Source organism: Somniosus microcephalus, chromosome 1 (genome assembly GCF_052327205.1).
Source record: "Somniosus microcephalus isolate GS21.2 chromosome 1, FLI_Smic_1.0, whole genome shotgun sequence".
Lineage (NCBI taxonomy): Eukaryota > Metazoa > Chordata > Chondrichthyes > Squaliformes > Somniosidae > Somniosus > Somniosus microcephalus.
Genome location: NC_140987.1, coordinates 262,661,825 through 262,674,679, shown reverse-complemented (window position 1 = coordinate 262,674,679; position 12,855 = coordinate 262,661,825). Strand labels below are relative to the sequence as shown.

Genomic DNA, 12,855 nt, shown 5'->3' with positions numbered 1-12,855 from the left:
CGCTCCGGGTGTGCGTGTGCGTGTGCGCGCTCCGGGTGTGTGTGTGTGTGTGCGCTCCGGGTGTGTGTGTGTGTGTGCGTGCGTGTGCGCTCCGGGTGTGTGTGTGTGTGTGTGTGCGCGCTCCGGGTGTGTGTGTGTGTGTGTGTGTGTGTGTGCGCTCCGGGTGTGTGTGTGTGTGCTCCGGGTGTGTGTGTCTGTGTGTGTGTGCTCCGGGTGTGTGTGTGTGTGTGCGTGCGTGTGCGCTCCGGGTGTGTGTGTGCGCTCCGGGTGTGTGTGTGTGTGTGTGTGTGTGCGCTCCGGGTGTGTGTGTGTGTGCTCCGGGTGTGTGTGTCTGTGTGTGTGTGCTCCGGGTGTGTGTGTGTGTGTGTGTGTGCTCCGGGTGTGTGTGTGCTCCGGGTGTGTGTGTGTGTGTGTGTGTGTGTGTGCTCCGGGTGTGTGTGTGTGTGCTCCGGGTGTGTGTGTGCGTGCTCCGGGTGTGGGTGTGTGTGTGTGCTCCGGGTGTGGGTGTGTGTGTGTGTGTGTGCGCGTGCTCCGGGTGTGTGTGTGTGTGTGTGTGTGCGCGTGCTCCGGGTGTGTGTGCGCGTGCTCCGGGTGTGTGTGTGTGTGTGTGCGCGTGCTCCGGGTGTGTGTGTGTGTGTGTGTGTGTGCGCGTGCTCCGGGTGTGTGTGTGTGTGTGTGTGTGTGTGTGTGTGTGCGCGTGCTCCGGGTGTGTGTGTGTGTGTGTGTGCGCGCGTGCTCCGGGTGTGTGTGTGTGTGTGTGTGTGCGCGTGCTCCGGGTGTGTGTGTGTGCGCGCGTGCTCCAGGTGTGTGTGCGCGTGCGTGCGTGCTCCGGCTGTGTTTGTGTGTGTGTGTGTGCGTGCTCCGGCTGTGTGTGTCTGTGTGTGCGTGTGTGCTCCGGGTGTGTGTGTGTGTGTGCGTGCGTGCTCCGGCTGTGTGTGTGTGTGTGTGCGCGTGCTCCGGCTGTGAGTGTGTGTGCGCTCCGGCTGTGTGTGTGCTCCGGCTGTGTGTGTGTGTGTGTGTGTGTGCGTGCTCCGGCTGTGAGTGTGTGTGTGTGTGCGTGCTTCGGCTGTGTGTGTGTGTGTGCGTGCGTGCTCCGGGTGTGTGTGTGTGCGTGCGTGCTCCGGCTGTGTGTGTGTATGTGCGCGTGCTCCGGCTGTGTGTGTGTGCGCGTATGTGCGCGTGCTCCGGCTGTGTGTGTGTGTGCGTGCTCCGGTTGTGTGTGTGCGTGTGTGTGCGCGTGCTCCGGTTGTGTGTGTGTGCGCGCATGCTCTGGCTGCGAGTGTGTTTGTGCGCGTGCTCCGGCTGAGAGTGTGTGTGTATATGCATGTACGAAATCCCAACTGTCCAGCCTTTGGCCCTCTATTCACCATGACATTTCTGCAGCTACCGACCTGCTCAACCACACCCTCTACACCACCTTTGATTCCTTAGTTCTTATTAAAACAATTACTCTCTCACACCCAGTCCATTCCCCCTGGTACGGCCCTCATATTTGCACCCTTAAGTCTAAGGGACGCAGACTTGAATGGATATGGCGGACAACTGGTTTAACCATTCACCACCAGATCTGGCTGGACCACATAAAGCATTATCGGGTCCTGCTCTCATCTGCCAAAATTGCTCACTATTCCAGAATCATTCTGGAATGCAAAGATAAACCCCGGCTTCTTTTCTCGAATGCAAGCCGTCTTCTTAAACCCCTTGCCACTGTCTCCTCCACCCTCACCTCCGACAACAAGTGTGAGGAGCTCATGGACTTTTTTGTCTCTAAGATTGAGACCATCCGTTCAGCTGCCTCTGCCACTTCCCTTCCATCACCTAGCCTACCGGGTCAAACGTCCTCTAAGGTTCCCCTCTGCCCTAGCTCTGAACTCACATTTTTCTCCAGTTTCTCTCCGATCTTCCCTCATGACCTCTTCATCTTGTCCATGAGACCCACTTCCTGCTCCCTCGACCCGATTCCCACCAAACTGTTGACCACCCAACTTCTTTTTCTGGCTCCTATGTTAGCTGAGATTGTTAACGGTTCTCTCTCCTCGGATACTGTCTCCCTCAAATCTGCCGTCATCACCCCTCTCCTCAAAAAAAGACCCTTGACCCCTCCGTCCTTGCAGACTACCACCCCATCTCCAACCTCCCTTTCTTCTCCAAAGTCCTTGAACGTGTTGTCGCCTCCTAAATCCATGCCCATCTTTCCCACAACTCCATGTTTGAATTCCTCCAATCAGGTTTTCGCCCCTGCCACAGTACCAAAACGCCTCTCAGCAAAGTCACAAGTGACATCCTTTGTGACTGTGACAAAGGTAAACTATCCCTCCTCATCCTTCTTGACTTGTCTGCAGCCTTTGACACTGTTGACCACTCCATCCTCCTCGAACGCCTCTCCACCGTCATCCAGCTGGGTGGGACTGCACTCGCCTGGTTCCATTTTTATCTATCTAATCGTAGCCAGAGAATCAGCTGCAACGGCTTCTCTTCCCTCTCCCGCATTGCTACCTCTCGTGTCCGCCAAGAATCTATCCTTGGCCCCCTCCTATTTCTCATCTACATGCTGCCCCTTGGCAACATCGTCCAAAAACACAGCATCAGTTTCCACATGTACGCTGACGACACCCAGCTCTACCTCACTACTTCTTCTCTCGACCCCTCCACGTTCTCTAAATTGTCAGACTGCTTGTCCGACATCCAGTTCTGGATGAGCAGAAATTTTCTCCAATTAAATATTGGGAAGACCGAAGCCATTGTTTTCGGTCCCCACCACAAACTCCGTTCCCTAGCCACTGACTCCATCCCGCTCCCTAACATCTGTCTGAGGCTGAACCACACTGTTTGCAACCTTGGTGTCATGTTTGACCCTGAAAGGAGCTTCCGACCACATATCTGTGGCATAACTAAGACCACCTATTTCCACCTCCGTAACCTCACTCATCTCTGCCCTTGCCTCAGCTCATCTGCTGCTGAAACCCTCATCCATGCCTTTGTTACCTCAAGGCTTGACTATTCCAATGCACTCCTGGCTGGCCCATGTTCTACCCAACGTAAACTTGAGGTCATCCAAAATTCAGCTGCCCGTGCCCTAACTTGCACCAAGTCCCGTTCACCTATCACCACTGTGCTCGCTGGCCTACATTAGCTCTCGGTTAAGCAACGCCTCGATTTCAAAATTCTCATCCTTGTTTCCAAATCCCTCCATAGCCACGCCCCTCCCTACCTCTGTAATTTCCTCCAGCCCCACAATCCTCCCTTCCCTTCCCCCCCATAGATCTCTGCGCTCCTCCAATTCTGGCTTCTTGAGCATCCTCGATGTTAATCGCTCCACCATTGGCGGCCGTGCCTTCAGCTGTCAGGGCCCTAAGCTCTGGAATTCCCTCCTGAAACCTCTCCGCCTCGCTACCTCTTTCCTCCTTTAACACTGCTTAAAACCTACCTCTTTGACCAAGCTATTGGTCACCTGCCCTAATTTCTCCTTATGTAGCTCGCTGTCAATGTTTTTGTCTTATAATTCTCCTGTAAAGAGCCTTAGGACATATTACTACGTTGAAGGCGCTATATAAATACAAGTTGTGTGTGCGCGCGCACCCAATCTGTGTTTACTCTGAGCTCTGGGTCTCTCATTGTTTCGGAGTCGCTCTGCGACTGGCCAATACTGCGCACACTCGGAGTCGATCTGCTGCCGGCCGGTACTGCGCACACTCGGAGTCGATCTGCTGCCGGCCGGTACTGCGCACACTCGGAGTCGATCTGCTGCCGGCCGGCACTGCGCAGACTCGTAACCGCCCTGCTGCCGGCTGGCCGGCACTGCGCAGACTCGGCGCCCGCTCGCTCGCCTCCTCCTCCTAAAAACAAAACAAGCCACACAAAGAAAATAACGAAAAAAACAACACTCGTAAATCAGGCGGCCCTGCCTCACCCGGGGGAGGGGGGAACGGGAGCCGCGAACAGCAGCCCAGTCCCCGGCCTGAGGCGACCAACCGCCACCCGGGTCACCAACGGCTTGACCCCGCACCCACCTGCACCTCGGCCTCCATAGGAGCAGCCCCGCCTTCACTCTCACTCGTCTTCCCCCTTGTGTATTTGTGTATGGCGAGCGGGCTTCGCCGGTGTAATCCCCTGGCAGACCCGCGGGGAAGGGGGGGAAAAGGCCCGGCCTCTCGTTCACTCGCCGCCGCTGCGTTTTATTTTCTCCGAGGGGAACGGAACGGAATACGGAGCCGGACGGATCACACGGAGAACCTTTGTATCAACACCGGAAATGAGCTCCGGCCAGAGACTAAGGAGGAAGTGCGGCAACAAATTGCTTCCCCCAACCACACACACACTTCATCCTACCGCGTCCACTCTCGCTGGCCAGCACTGTCAATGTAACAATTGTTCAGTAGCAGTTAAATCTGGTAAACTTACTCCAATGGAAGTGTTGGCCGTTGCAATTTAGGATCGCAGCTGCAGATGTAAACTGTTATAAAGAGAATCTTGTAACAATTTAATTTTGGGGGGGGGGGGGAAATGAACTTAATCATTGGGAAAGTTCGCCCTCTTCCGAGGAGAGCAACTTACGCGGATTCTCCGTGCAATGCACACTGTATATTAAAACACGGCGAGATACAGTACGCCTTTTGCTAATACAACCAATAAGGATAAATCGTCAAGCAAAAACTAAACAAAAGTGCCCCCCTTTTAGAGGCACAACTAAGGAAATTGAGCAAAAAAAAAGGAAACATATCAATTTAAATATTCCCAGTATCCACTGTGGCCTCCAGTCTCTGCGGTGCCCACCGGTCGTGGAAGACCAGTATACCGTTTCCTTACCGTAAGTCATTTAAGATTTTCCAATTGCGAAAGTTGCTACTTTAGAAGAATCATTTGCACTAGTTCCCCGCCCATTATTTTTAATCCCACAGCGAGTTGTTGTGATCCGGAATGCGCTACCTATGAGCATTTTGGTATTTGCTGTGCAACCAGAGAATAAAATAACAGTGCATTAATGTGCTGAGTATCATTCACACACATAAAGCTGATTATGGCTTTATTTTAAGCAAGTTAAATTATTGTTGCCATTTAGATGGTCTTTAGATCATTGAATTGAAAAGGAGTTTTAAATTTAATTTGTATAATTTCTAATTGATTTTTCATGGAATAATAAAAGTAGTCAAACCTTGCTATAGACATATTCACAAACCAGATATGGATCATTCGGAAACTGCATTGCAAGTCAGTAGAGAAGTTAAAAACTCAGTAAAGTGAAGCCCTGCTAAGAACCACATTGCCAGTCATTAGAAATGATCATATTTCTTTGGAACATACGAACAGAAGGAGGCCATTCAGGCACTCAAATCTTTCCACCATTCCATTAGATCATGGCTGATCTGTAGCTCAACTCCATCTACCTGCCTTTGACCCACATCATGAAATGTGATACTCCAGAACATAGGTAAAAATCCTGGAATCCCAGTTGATAAAAACAGAATTTTGCATATTAATTTATTTATTCCAATTGCATTTAGATAGACAGGCACATTTGAAGTGACGGTCTAAGTGTCCTAACCATTCAGTAGCTGAGTGAAGGTCATTGTGCAAGTCCATTAGGAATCAGGCAGTCCTTATCGAGGTTGAAAAGTCAAAACCAAGGGCTGAACTGTTGGATCTGTCACTAAATAGACGTTGGTTATGTTTGAAGCTCGTTTTTGGCACCTAGGACGCCATCTGGAGGTGAATCTCGGTTCCCTAGAAGAACTGTCCAATCAGGGTACCATACACCGAATTTACAGCAGAGAAACAGGCCATTCAGCCCAACAGGTCTATGCCGGTGTTTATGCTCCACATGAGCCGCCTCCTTCCAAACTTACTTCATCTAACCTGATCAGCATATCCTTTCTCCCTCATGCGTTTATCTAGCTTCCCTTAAATGCATCTGTGCGAGTCGCCTCAACCACTCCATGTTAGCCTTAAGCTAAGACGGTGGTTCGATGGATTAAACACATTGTTAAACAGGGGTAGATGTAGCAAGTCTCACACCTTAAGGAGCAGATTCTACAAGGCGAACTGAGGTCAGGAGGGGTGATGTTGGACAGGAATGGCAGCCAGACCAGGTTGGTTGGTCTCATGGTACCTGTTAATCATACGCATGGTTTCACTCAGCTGAGTGTCCACTCGTCCTGTGTGAGGAGGGAGTAATAGTCTGCAACAGAATAACATAAGGCAAGCCAAGAGTTTCTTAATGATCTGCACAAAGGTTGAACCTGCTAGTTTGCTGATCAAGTTGTGTCTTGTCTTTATTTTCAGTGAGGTTTTGGTAAGGTGTTCCTCAAAAGTCAAGTTAAGTAAGGTCCAGCGTAACACCGAGATACACAAGTTTTGGTTCGTAGTCCACCCTGTGTCCGTTCAGGAAAATGTTAAAACTGTTTGTTCACCTTAATGTGGTTTAGACGGAAGCAGTGGGAACCTATCACTTGGTTCAAGTCTTTTGCAATAGTGGGCCATCTCTCTCATGTCAGTCAATATTCAGGTCTTCTTTCAGGTGACTGAAATCCTGGTCAAGTACTGTCAGACAAATATGTGTGTAAATAAAATGACTGGCAGTGGTGTTGGGAAGGTCACTTGTGAAGAGATTGAAAAGTGTAGGTGCTAGAACGATTGAAAAGTGTAGGTGCTAGAACTGAGCCTCGATAGACTGTTGTTTTGAGACCTTGCCCGAGTGAAACTTGGAACTGGCGATTTCTCAGCTGCAGTTCCACCGTCATGACAACCCGTTGCGGTGGGACCAATGACAGTTTGTACAGTCGGCTTGTATGCCAGATCGGGTAATATACAGCAGTATATGCTCCTATATGCATCTATCCCTCTAATGTTCTCCAGCCCTACAACCCTTGGAGATCACTGTGCTCCTCCATATTTGTACCTCTTGCACATCACTGATTTTCATCACTCTACCATTGGTGGTGGTGCCTTCAGCTGTCTTGGCCATAAACTCTGGAATTCCCTCCCTAAGCCTCTCTTTCTCCTCCTTTAAGACGCTCCTTAAAAACGATCTCTTTGACCAAGCTTGTGGGTACCTGTCAGAATAGCTCATGTAGCTCAGTGTCAAATTTTGTTTGATAATGCTACTGTGAAGCGCCTTGGGACGTTTTACTACTTTAAAGGCGCCATATAAATGCAAGTTGTTGTTGTTACATGGGCCGGCATCCAAGATGTGCCCGCAGTGGTGTGGATATCTACCATTCATTCCCATGGCAAATAATGGATCTCCCCCTTACCCCACGGGCACATCAAGACTTATGCTGGAATATGCCTCTATCTCCTGCAGATTTTGGGGGGTAGCTTTGCTCCAGCTCCCACAGCTAAAACTGCTCACTTCGTAATCTATTTGCTATACTGATTGCAGTGGCTGTGATGCTGTCTTCCTTCCAGCAGGGGGAGATTGCAGCTCCTACTGCTTGTGAGCTCAAAACAGCATTGCAGGAACTATGGGAATATCTTGAATTAGTCAACCCCTCCTTCCTATGATTTACAGATTTTTAAAAAATAAATGATAAATGAGTAAAATTAAATGTTCTACAGCACTAATCTGCTCTCTCAGGTGGATGTAAAAGATCTGGCACTATTTCGAAGCAGAGCAGTGGCGTTATCCCCAGTGTCCTGGCCAATATTTATCCCTCAACCTAGAGAGCAAATAATAAAAATGACAACAGAGAAGGTCATAGAGTTAGGTAGCAGTGGGGAAATTAAAAACCAGAGCGTGTCAGGAAGGGGCAGAAGGTATGGAGTAAAAGGTAAAGTAATAAAAAGGGCAAAAGCAGGAACTAAGTGTCACAAAACATCTTTGAAAGTTCTCTATCTGAATGCACGTAGCATTCGTAACAAAATAGACGAGTTAATGGCGCAAATAACTACATATGGGTATGATCTTGTGGCCATTACAGAAACATGGCTGCAGGGTGACAATGCCTGGGAATTAAACATACCAGGTTATTTAACGATCAGGAAGGACAGGCAGGAAGGAAGGGGAGGTGGGGTGGTTATGTTAATAAAAGGAAGGAATCACTGTAATACAGAGAAATGATATTGGGTCAAAAGATCAGGATAATGAAACAGTTTGGGTGGAGGTAAGGAATAATAAGGGGGAAAAAAACACTAGTGGGTGTAGTCTATAGGCCTCCGAACAGTGGCAACTCTGTTGGACGGAGTATCAATCAGGAAATAGTTGAGGCTTGTAATAAGGGAACATCTATAATTATGGGGGATTTTAACTATCATATTAATTGGACAAATCAAATTGGGCAGGGCTGCCTTGAGGATGAGTTCATTGAGTGTATTAGGGATGGGTTTCTTGAGCAGTATGTAACTGAACCGACCAGGGGGCAAGCAGCCTTGGATCTGGTCCTGTGTAACGAGACAGGATTAATTAAAAATGTCCTAGTAAAGGATCCCCTTGGAATGAGTGACCATAACATGGTTGAATTCCATATTCAATTAGAGGGTGAGAAGGTTGGATCTCAAACAAGCGTGCTAAGCTTGAATAAAGGAGACTATGAAGGTATGAGAGCGGAATTGAGTAGAGTGGATTGGGAAAATAGATTACATAGATACATAGAAGATAGGAGCAGGAGTAGGCCATTCGGCCCTTCGTGCCTGCTCCGCCATTCGATGAGATCATGGCTGATCCTTTAATTCAGTATCCCGTCCCCGCCTTCTCTCCGTAACCCTTAACCCCTTTTGCCCGTAGAAATATATCTAATTCCCTCTTAAATATATTTAATGAGCTGGCGTACACTGCCCTCTGTGGCAATGAGTTCCACAGGTTCACCACTCTCTGAGTGAAGAAATTCCCCCTCATCTCTGTCCTAAATGGTTTAGCCCTTATCCTTAAATTATGTCCTCTAGTTCTGTTCTCACCCGCCAAGGGAAACATTCCTTCTGCATCCAGTCTGTCTAGACCTGTCAGAATTTTATACACTTCTATGAGGTCCCCTCTCAATCTTCTAAACTCCAGTGTGTACATCCCTAAACTACATAGTCTCTCCTCATAGGTCATTCCCGCCATTCCTGGTATCAGCCTGGTGAATCGCCGCTGCACCCCCTCCATGGCAAGAACATCCTTCCTCAGATGAGGCGACCAAAACTGTACACAGTACTCGAGGTGTGGTCTCACCAGTGCCCTGTACAGCTGCAGCAAGGTATCCCTGTTCCTGTATTCTAACCCTTTTGCTATGAAGGCCAGCATACCGTTTGCCTTCTTGACCGCCTGTTGCACCTGCATGCTCGCCTTCAGTGACTGGTGTACAAGAACACCCAGGTCTCTCTGTACTTCCCCCTCTCCCAATCTATTGCCATTTAAATAATAATTTGCCCTCCCGTTCCTGCACCCAAGGTGGATAACTTCGCACTTGTCCACATTATAGTGCATCTGCCATTTATCCGCCCAATCGCCCAGTCTGTCCAAATCGCTCTGGAGCTTCCTGGTCTCTTCCTCTGAGCCCACCCCCCCTCCTAGTTTAGTGTCGTCTGCAAATTTGGAAATGCTGCATCCGACTCCCTGATCCAGGTCATTAATGTAAATTGTGAACAGCTGGGGGCCCAGGACAGATCCCTGTGGTACCCCACTTGTTACTGCCTGCCATTCAGAAAATGAGCCGTTTATTCCAACTCTCTGTTTTCTATCTGACAGCCAGTTCCCTATCCACGCCAAAACTTTCCCCTTTATCCCATGAGCCTCAATTTTCCATGCTAATCTTTTATGTGGGACCTTATCGAAGGCCTTTTGGAAGTCCAGGTACACCACATCTACTGGCTCTCCCCCATCTATTCTACCAGTTACTCCCTCAAAAAATTCCAATAGATTAGTCAAGCACGATTTACCCTTTGTAAATCCATGTTGACTCTGTCCTATCCTGTCCCCATTTGCTAAGTGCTCCGCTATTTCATCCTTAATGATGGACTCCAGCATTTTGCCCACAACTGATGTAAGGCTTACAGGTCTGTAATTACCTGCTTTTTCCCTACCCCCCTTTTTGAATAGTGGGGTAACGTTAGCTACCCTCCAATCCATCGGCACTGTTCCCGAGTCTAATGAATTCTGAAAAATCATCCTTAGTGCATCCGCTATCTCTAGGGCCACCTCCTTCAGTACCCTAGGATGCATGTTATCAGGCCCTGGGGATTTGTCCACCTTCAATCCCTTTAGCTTCCTTAACACCATATCCTTAGAGATATTGATTTGCGTCAGTTCCTCCTTTGCCAATGTCCCTATTTTTCCCGATATCCCAGGGAGGTTTTTTGTGTCTTCCTTCGTAAAGACTGACCCAAAGTATGCATTTAGTTGATCTGCCATTTCCTTATTTCCCATTATATATTCCCCCGTATCTGACTGCAATGGACCAACTTTGGTTTTCACCAGTCTTTTCCTTTTGATATACTTATAAAAGCTTTTGGAGTTAGTTTTTATATTTTCCGCCAGCTTGTTTTCGTAAGCTATTTTGCCCCTCTTGATTATGCCCTTTGCCCTCCTTTGCTCTATCTTAAACTGTTCCCAATCTTCCGCTCTGGCGCTTTTTTGGCTATTTTATACGCCCTATCTTTGGATTTTATGCTGTCTCTAATTTCCCCTCTCTAATTAATGGGTAAGACGATACATGATCAGTGGTGTACATTTAAGGAGTTATTTTACAACTTCCAAAAAAAAATATTCCACTGAGAAGAAAAGGGTGTAAAAGAAAAGACAGCCATCCGTGGCTAAGTAAAGAAATTAAGGATAGTATTCGACTAAAAACAAGGGCATATAAGGTAGCCAAATCTAGTGGGAGGATAGAGAATTGGGAAAACTTTAAAAGACAGCAAAAAATAACAAAAAGATTGATTAAGAAAGGGAAGATAGATTATGAAAGTAAATTAGCAAAAAATATAAAAACAGATAGTAAGAGTTTTTATAGTTATATAAGAAAAAGGGTGGCTAAAGTAAATGTTGGTCCCTTAGAGGATGAGACCGGGAAATTAATGGTGGGAAATATGGAGATGGCAAAAACACTGAATGAATATTTTATATCAGTCTTTACAGTAGAAGACACTAAGAATATCCCAACACTGGACAAACAGGGGGCTAAAGGGGGGGGAGGAGCTAAACACGATCAAAATCACTAAGGAAGTGGTACTCGGTAAAATAATGGGACTCAAGGCGGATAAATCACCTGGACCTGGTGGCTTACATCCTAGGGTCTTGAGGGAAGTGGCGGTAGGGATTGTGGATGCATTGGTAATAATTTTCCAAAACTCCCTGGACTCGGCAAAGGTCCCGGCCGACTGGAAAACTGCTAATGTAACACCCTTATTTAAAAAGGGCAGTAGACAGAAGGCTGGAAACTATAGATCGGTTAGCCTAACATCTGTGGTAGGTAAAATTTTGGAGTCCATTATTAAGGAGACAGTAACAGGACATTTGGATAATCATAATTTAATAGGACAAAGTCAGCATGGTTTTATGAAGGGGAAGTCATGTTTGACAAATTTGCTGGAGTTCTTTGAGGAAGTAACATATAGGGTGGATAAAGGGGAACCAGTGGACGTAGTGTATTTAGACTTCCAAAAGGCATTTGACAAGGTGCCACACAAAAGATTATTGCTTAAGATAAAAAATCACGGGATTGGGGGTAATATTCTGGCATGGATAGAGGATTGGCTATCTAACAGAAGGCAGAGAGTTGGGATAAATGGTTCATTCTCAGACTGGCAATCAGTAACTAGTGGTGTTCCGCAGGGGTCGGTGCTGGGTCCCCAACTCTTTACAATCTATATTAATGATTTGGAGGAGGGGACCGAGTGTAACATATCAAAGTTTGCAGATGATACTAAGATGGGAGGGAAAGTAGTGAGTGAGGAGGACATAAAAAACCTGCAAGGGGACATAGACAGGCTAAGTAAGTGGGCAGAGATTTGGCAGATGGAATACAATACTGGAAAGTGTGAGGTTATGCACTTTGGCAGGAAAAATCGTAGAGCAAGTTATTATCTTAATGGCAAGAAACTGGAAAGTACTGAAGCACAAAGGGATCTGGGGGTCCTGGTGCACGAAACTCCAAAGGTTAGTATGCAGGTGCAGCAAGTGATTAAGAAGGCCAATGGAATGTTGGCTTTCATTGCTAGGGGGATAGAATATAAAAATAGGGAGGTATTGCTTCAGTTGTACAAGGTATTGGTGAGACCGCACCTGGAATACTGCGTACAGTTTTGGTGTCCATACTTAAGAAAGGACATACTTGCTCTCGAGTCAGTACAAAGAAGGTTCACTCGGTTAATCCCGGAGATGAGGGGATGGACATATGAGGAGAGGTTGAGTAGATTGGGACTCTACTCATTGGATTTCAGAAGAATGAGAGGCGATCTTATTGAAACATATAAGATTGTGAAGGGGTTGGATCGGGTGGATGCGGGGAAGATGTTCCCGATGATGGGTGAAACTAGAACTAGGGGGCATAGTCTTAGAATAAGGGGCTGCTCTTTCAAAACTGAGATGAGGAGGAACTACTTCACTCAGAGGGTGGTAGGTCCATGGAATATGCTGCCCAAAAAGCTGTAGAAGCTACATCATTACATAAATTTAAAACAGAAATAGACAGTTTCCTAGAAGTAAAGGGAATTAAGGGTTACGGGGAGCGGGCAGGAATTTGGACATGAGTCTAGGTTCAGATCGGTCATGGCCCTGTGGGTAGCGGAGCGGGCCCAGGGGCCGTGTAGCCTGATCCTGCTCCTATTTCGTGTGTCTAATTCTGTTAGATTCAGGAGATGGTTCTGTGATAGTGGATTGGCGGTTAGGATCAGATCAGCCATGATCTTATTGAATGGCGGAGCAGGCTCGAGGGGCCGATTGGC

General features: G+C 47.5%; 1 protein-coding gene across 2 annotated transcripts in view; it reads right to left on the bottom strand.

The window, feature by feature from the left end:
- kiaa1958 (KIAA1958 ortholog) overlaps positions 1-4,428 on the bottom strand; it is a 167,153-nt gene extending 162,725 nt beyond the window's left edge. Inside the window, exon 1 of one of the 2 annotated variants that reach the window (XM_085993099.1) lies at positions 4,011-4,428. The gene's annotated coding sequence lies outside the window, so the exon portion shown is untranslated. The remainder of the gene's footprint in view (positions 1-4,010) is intronic. The other variant, XM_085993108.1, reaches the window with a different exon arrangement.
- Between the last annotated feature and the right edge of the window lie 8,427 nt (positions 4,429-12,855).